Source organism: Lampetra fluviatilis, chromosome 1 (assembly GCF_964198595.1).
Source record: "Lampetra fluviatilis chromosome 1, kcLamFluv1.1, whole genome shotgun sequence".
Classification (NCBI taxonomy): Eukaryota; Metazoa; Chordata; class Hyperoartia; order Petromyzontiformes; family Petromyzontidae; genus Lampetra; species Lampetra fluviatilis.
In genome coordinates, this window is record NC_136275.1 from 3,134,017 (window position 1) to 3,141,397 (window position 7,381).

The 7,381-nt window shown below is 44.0% G+C and overlaps 1 non-coding gene across 1 annotated transcript; it reads left to right on the forward strand.

Moving 5' to 3' along the window:
- Window positions 1–476: 476 nt before the first annotated feature.
- Window positions 477–548, forward strand: TRNAA-UGC (transfer RNA alanine (anticodon UGC)). Its single transcript has one exon. It is a non-coding gene; the product is annotated as a tRNA-Ala (tRNA).
- The last annotated feature ends 6,833 nt before the right edge of the window (window positions 549–7,381 follow it).

Sequence of the window (7,381 nt, forward strand, 5' to 3'; positions counted from 1 at the left end):
TTAAAGTTGCGCATTTTGATGTGACGTCACATTTCTCAACCCCCCCCCTCGTCACACATCGTCACAAATGTCTGACACCCCACCCCGAGGTGCGTGACGTCACTTAAGGACGGGCCTTTAATTGTGAAGATGTTAATGAATATTCAGAATATTTATTTATTCTGGAGGAATCGCATGAGCTATAAAGCTCTTTTTGCACAGGCGTCCAGTAGAGTCACCGGGGTCAGAACGTTACAACGGCGAGCAATCAAACAATATAAAACTTTTTAATTTTGTTATGTTTTTTTATTTTTATTTTCCCTTTTACGTGACTTTACCGAAAGAACCAAGAAAATGAATCCCTGCAGTCACGAAAGCTTTAAATCGAAATATAAAACTACCACCACCACCATGTGCCCTAACCCAACAGTATTGCGACAAACACTCGGGCGTGAGTGTACTACAAGTGGGGCAACGCTCGCCATGGATACCCACAAGGGGATGTAGCTCAGTGGTAGAGCGCATGCTTTGCATGTATGAGGCCCCGGGTTCAATCCCCGGCATCTCCACGCTTTTTTTTAACCTTCTTTCGGCACATGTTTCCACGCGGCACTTTTTCAGGATTTTGAACTTTTAAGGACGAATAGTGTATTTCTGCTTCCCCCATAATTCAAGAAAGTCGGGTGTGATTTGTAAAACGCGTCGCACGAAAACATGCGTCGTTTGGAAAAGCGTTTTAAAACTGCAATGTTACGTTTCGCGAGTGTGCATCGAACATAAAAAAATCGTTGCCCCGCGTGAGGATTCGCCGTTGTTGCTGTACACCTCTCCGCTTCGTGTCCGACGTTTCGTTCCACGTGCCCCTTTCAGGTAGCTAAATTCTCCACTCACGGGGTAATGCGTTTCCAGATAAAGTAATCAATTGTTGTTGCAATGCAATCCAGCACCATCTATGGGTGCGCTCCGCGCATTGAAACGCAATGCCCCGCAAAGGTCAACAGGTGAGTCACGCGCGAAAATATCGGAGATCTGTTGTCGCAAAAAATTGACGAACACTGCGGATATACGCCGACAGATTGTCGGTATCAACACGGAGACCTCTCGACAAAGAACTTGGTGTTATTTCGCCGTATGTTTCATGCACAACTTCAGCAGGGCCACTCTTTGACATGCCCAGTCGAATGCGACGTTCCGACGACAAAAAATCCTGGAACCGCCGCACCTTGGTGAGATCAAATTAATTGTTTAAAAAGAAGAAAAACGACGAAGCAACTTGTATGAGTTCACGTGTTCGGACAAGCACCACTCACCACAGACGCGAACAAGTTAGCACTTTATTTTTGTTTCAGCGGTTTATATTTGCTGATGGCTTTGGGAGATGTAAAACATTTACAAGTATCTTGCATATCCACCAGCAGAGGTGGCTCTCGCTTGTCACCCACGTGCCCCCCAAGTTCCTGTGCCAAGTGATCCGTCGTTCCTATGAAACCTTCTCATTGCAACCGGTGCCACGGCGGGCGTGTTCGAAGGGCACAAGCCCCATCGCTGCCAGATGTCAACTCCCTCGGTCTGGAATGCACGAGGTGCGTGAGTTCGTTCCCAAGACACAGACCGATGCCTGCTGCTGGGTGTTTAAAACAGATGGACCCGATTTGAAATCGCTATATCTCTGCAACCACGAACCGCCCATGAAGGAAACTCTTACCATTTTAAAGGTCAGGCAATAGAGTTTCAAATGATTACCGCTAGATGCCTCTCCCAGCGCACAAACAGCCCCTAGCCTCAGTTATTCGCAGGACGGTGAGCCCGCAACATAAGACGTTTTGCGTTCTGCAGTTCAGCAAGACTGAATCCGTAATTGCGGTGCAGCGTGCGTTTCAACGGCGTTTTGGCATTGATCCGCCAATGTCAAAGAGCATTCGTTGTTGATACCAGTTGAAAATTTGAGGAAACGGGTTGTTGATGTAAGGGGAAGAGCACAAGGCGACCACGCACCTCAGAGGACAACGTGAGAAGAGAGGCGTTTGGGACGAATTCAACTATCGTCTCGATGCTGTCCGTATCGCAGGTGGAGGGCACATAGAGTTTTCATAAAATGGTTAGTAAAACTTGATAAGTCATTAAACCGTTTGTAACGTTTTGTATCATTGTACCATGTTGCCATCGTGCTTTGAAATTGGGTCTATCTTTTCAAACACCCTGTATTTGGAGTCCGAGTGTCGCTCTCTCTCTCCTCGTGGTCGCGTGGATTTTTCTCCGGGTTCTCCGGTTTTTCACTTCACGTTCAGAATCAACACCACGCGTTTTAAGTATGTGGCTGCTAAAATCAGAATCTTTATTTAAAATGTCCACGTGATAAGCCACTTCGTTGAGCTATCATTTGTGGACAGGTCGCTCCTGAAAAAAAATGTTGTATAGCAGCTACAGAAGAAGGCCTTACCTGGTAAAATAAAAACATAACTTCATAGTTTTATCTTCTTGGTTCTTTCGGTAAAGTCACGTAGAATGTAAATAAAAAAATAAACAAAAATATAACATAATAAATGAATTCTCACGACGTTTCGGCCACAACGCAAGCAGCCGTCCTCAGGTGGAGAACAGGTCTGTCGAGGAGACAGTCTGAATTATTTCCATTCTACGTGACTTTACCGAAAGAGCCAAGAAGATGAATCCCTGCAGTCACGAAAGCATTAAATCGAAATTCATAGTTTTAGTTTTCTGTGCCTCTTCTCTCGTCACGTCCGATGCCCTCGTCCTCCCATCTCTCCCTCCGTCTCCCTCCCCTCCTCCCACCTCTCTCTCCGTCTCTTTTTTTTACGATCAGTGGAAACAAGAAGATGCTCGGTGTAGTCGACACTTTGCTTCGTTGATCATTTCGTATTTTTTTTTTACTTTGCTTTATGTAAACCCCCCTCTCGCTCCCGCTCACTCTCTCGCTCACTCTCGTTCTGCGCGCAGCCCTTCTCGCAGTCCAACGGCCTCCGACGGGTAGCTCATAACTGCGTCTCCCTCCCCTCCTCCAACCTCTCCCCTCGTCTCCCTCCCCTCCTCCCACTTCTCCCTCCCCTCCCCCCACCTCTCCCCCCGTCTCCCTCTCCTCCTCCTGTTCCGCACCGGCGGCATGTCCATTTGCTGCTGCAATGGACAATGCCCTTACGAGTACATCACGTACAAAAAACAAAACCCCCTTCAATGCCCTGCTGATTCACACACACACACAAAAACCTTCCAACAATTTACCACCAATTAGGTCCGTGCCTTGAAGATTGCCCATGCAAGCGAGCCTGCGACATGCATCCATGGTGAACGGAGGAGAACGATGTCTCCGTCGTCATCGTCGTCGTCGGCAGTCCTTCGGGGTGGTTCAAGGATGACGCCCATCGGGTTTTAGTGGCGGCTCTTGATGTGGCCGAAGGAGTCCAATCCTCTTTTGGGCGTCGAGGGCACGCCGCAGGTCCCGGATGGAAGTTGGAATCCGCAGTGTCGGGGTTCGTTTCCTTTTGACTTTCTTTTTTTGGGCGGCGATCCACTTCGACACGGAGACGTGGGGGGGGGGGGGTCTCGAAGTGAGGCCCCGTGGTGGCCTGATGCTGGATGCAGCGGTGCCCCCCATATGTTCGGCATCCTGCCACTCCTCGTAGTTTGGAAGGTTGATTTTTTTCCTTGAGGGTATAATACAAGCGCGTTCGCTGGCCAGAGTGTGCGTGCAAGGCGAGTTCGGTCTCAGTTCTAATCAAGGTAAGCGCGTTACGATGCCGGCCACGCAAACGTTTCCCACGAATCACCCGATCAACACGATTTGTGTTTGTTAAAATAACGACGCAGTTTTGGTATTCGCCCATGATAGAGGTATGTTTTGGATTAGATCGAGTAAGTATAAATGCGTCGTAACCCTCCACCACCCGACACAGACAATTAGTAAGGGGATTTGTCACGTAAACAAAACGCCAAGTAGTTACTACTACAGCCCACCGGTGTGTTGGAGAGTAAATCCACAACATTTACAATTTGAGTAGTACGACGTTTTGCTGCTAGTTACATCCAGCCGCAAAGGAAGTCGTCCCTGAGCTCGGCCTGCGAGCGGCATGGGCAGGCAAACCGAACGCAAGCGAAATAAGTAATATTTAAAAAATACTTTTTTAAAAACGCGCTTTAATGAAATGTACCGTACTCGTAATGGCAAAACCCCACGACTCCAGGAAGTGGCCCCGAGGCTTGCCATAACGTAAAGGACCGTGGTCATTTACAGCCAACGTTAGTTGAGCGTGGACAATTAGAGCCAAGGCGAAACATAACATATAAAAACGATGGTTTAAAAATATATATTTTATTTTAATGATTGAATATAGTATTGTCATGAGTATGACATAAGTATACCAAGTTTGCAGTTGATACCATATTGGGAAGTGGGTTAAAATTGAGTTGCAAGATTTGAGGATACGACAACAACAACAGACAGAGTGAGTTAATAGAAAGCGTGTAAAAAGATTTTTAAAATATATTCTTAAATTTTTTATGATAGAATATAATATTGACATCAGTAAGACATAAGTACACGAAGTTTGCAGTCGATACCACATTGGGAAGTGGGTTAAAATCGAGTTACAGGATTTGAGAATATAAAACGACGACAACAACAACAACAGACAAAGTGAGTTAAATAAAAGCGTTAGAAAAAAAACTGACGGCGCATTGCCCCGAAAACCACCATCACGCGATCATTACGATGATCAATGATGCTCAGCGTACATTGTATATGTGCATATACATTCACGGTAGAGTGTACACAAAGTTGAGCGCTTGACTCCGTTGCAGGATCTGTCTGGTGGCGAGGTGTGGTATTTCGATTTAAAGCTTTCGTGACTGCAGGGATTCATCTTCTTGGTTCTTTCGGTAAAGTCACGTAGAAGGGAAATAATAAAATAATAATAATAAAACATAATAATTTTATTATATTAAAATAAATCATAATAATTTTAATATGTTTCATTTTTATTATTTTATTATTTTATTATATTAAAATAAAACATAATTTTATTTTTATTATTTTATTATTGTTGAGCGCGGAGCTCTGCCCTTCATCGACGCACTGCAAAGGCTTTGATCCTCTCAGGACTGAGGCTACAGGTTATTAATTAAACGCTCATTAATCGGGCGGTAACACCTCAATATATCGAGGACCGCAGAGCTTGGATAATTGTGGGGACCGGTTTATCGCGTGGCTGCTGTCTGTAGTTCCTCCTCGCCCCTCCTCTGAGTCCCGACCTCCTTCGACGACAGCGAGCGAATACTGTGCCGCGCGCCGCTGCAAGTTGAAATTATGATCATCATTATTGTTATACTTGAGAAAATTACATTGCGTGAAGTCGCATCCAATCACTCGGCAGGCTGCGTCCATGAACATCGATCTCAGCGGATTACGATGTGGGGTCACGCAAACTCCGGTCATCCTCGCAGCAGTAGCAGCAGCGGCGGCGGCGGCTTTTGGCGAACCATCGCGCGCTCACGGATGCGCTTCTGTGTCCGTCTGCGACACTCTTTCCTTCCGATGTTAGGAAGCCACTGGAGCTGAGCACTTTTAAAGCTAGGTTGAAAACTCATTTCTTTAGAACTGTTCTTTGTGTTTAGTTTGCTGTCCTTCCCCGGCACCTCCGATTAGCAAGGTTGGCTACGTACGGTGTGAAAGAGGTTCAACGTAAAAAGCACAAACACTGCTCTCTCTCTCTCCCTCTATGTCTTGCCCGCCTTTTAAGAAACAAACGACTTGAAATTCAATATTCTGGTGTAGATTTACTATTATTGTTGTTATTATATAAAACGCACGTATTGAACTTGAGTAAATCATACGAATATTAAACTATGCAGAACAAACATTCTGGTATTACTCCTGGAAAAAAACAACTAAATTGTACTGTTAGGAACGGAGGGTTTGCCAATTTCTTGCTCATGAAGTTTTCATCTTCCCATCCAACCGTTGTGCGTCTGATCTCTGTATGACAATCCGCGTGTTTCACAACACTATTCGGGGATTAACGGAATGTAAAATGTATACATATTTTACCATCAGCACATTTTGGTTTATTCATGATCATTGATTTACTTTCAATAATATTTTTTTACTCGTAATAATCTACTCGTCTGCAAATTTTTTATGCTTTCTTCTGTTTGTTATCGATTTATGGACTTAGTTGTATTGTTGAAAAACGACTGCAGCCCATGAAAAAAGGGCAATTGCTTGAAACGTCGCCTACGATATATATTTTTTACTTTGGATGCCACACAACGTAATTGACGAATGTGTTGAGTATGTTTTTGTTAGTTGCATCACTAGCAACTCAGCAGGAGCAGCAGCATCACCACCACCAAATAAGTTGTTTAACTATTGCAAACTACGTCAGTGAATCATGATACGGAGGATACAAAAGGACGATATTCGGTAGAATATATACTTCACCACGTAAATCGCTCCCCCACCACCGTCAGAATCACATTGACGTGACATCTCATTGCATCAAGAGCCGTCTCGAGCAGACTTCCAAAAAACAAAGTTTTTTTTTCTGGTAGAGAATACACGCACACACACGCATGCACGCTCATACTGGGATCGGTTGTAAAACCACCTCCAAACGAATGCACTGTAACATCTGTAAATCGTAACCACATTAATGAAGCTGTAGCCAGTCACATGCATCTGGGAAGAGTCTCGTCAAAAAATTCTGCAGAAAAACTCTGGGTATTGGCTGCAGTTTCATTTTCATTTCGTACGTTAAAAAAAACCCAGCCACACACACACACATAACCCAAAAGCTCCGATTCATTTTCAACGTCTAGGCTAGGAAAATGTAATACTTTCCTATTTATGTTTCTCATTATTTTATTTAATAACCACAGTACTTCTAAAACATTTTACAGTCTTTGCAGGGTTATATATATAGAAATATTCAAGCGGTAAGCATTTCATTAAACTGCATCCACCATATAGAGGGGGAATAAAAATCCTTAACGCGTGCTATACATAGAGTTAAGGTTACTTTGTAAAAGTGGTCTATCAGGTTGAAACAATTCATAGGTTTCTCATCTAGTTGTAGTAATTACGTAGGAGTTTTGATTGAGTCAAGGTAATTGGTTTCTCTGTGGGTCAAGGGTGTGTGGGTATCGTGTCAATTAGAGCGGCAATCGTCAAAAAACCCGACAAAGCCAAACAAATCAAAGCTATCACGTGGGAAGATGTCGCAATTGGGCTTTGCTTTTTTTCTTTCAACCAACCGGTTAAGCTGAAAAGCAAACAAAACGTTGACAACTTTGTTCCAGTAAATTGACAAAATTGTCAAGGAATCAAAAATGTACAATTTTTTTATATATTTATAAAATGGGACAAAATCAATCCAACATTTCCGGCTCG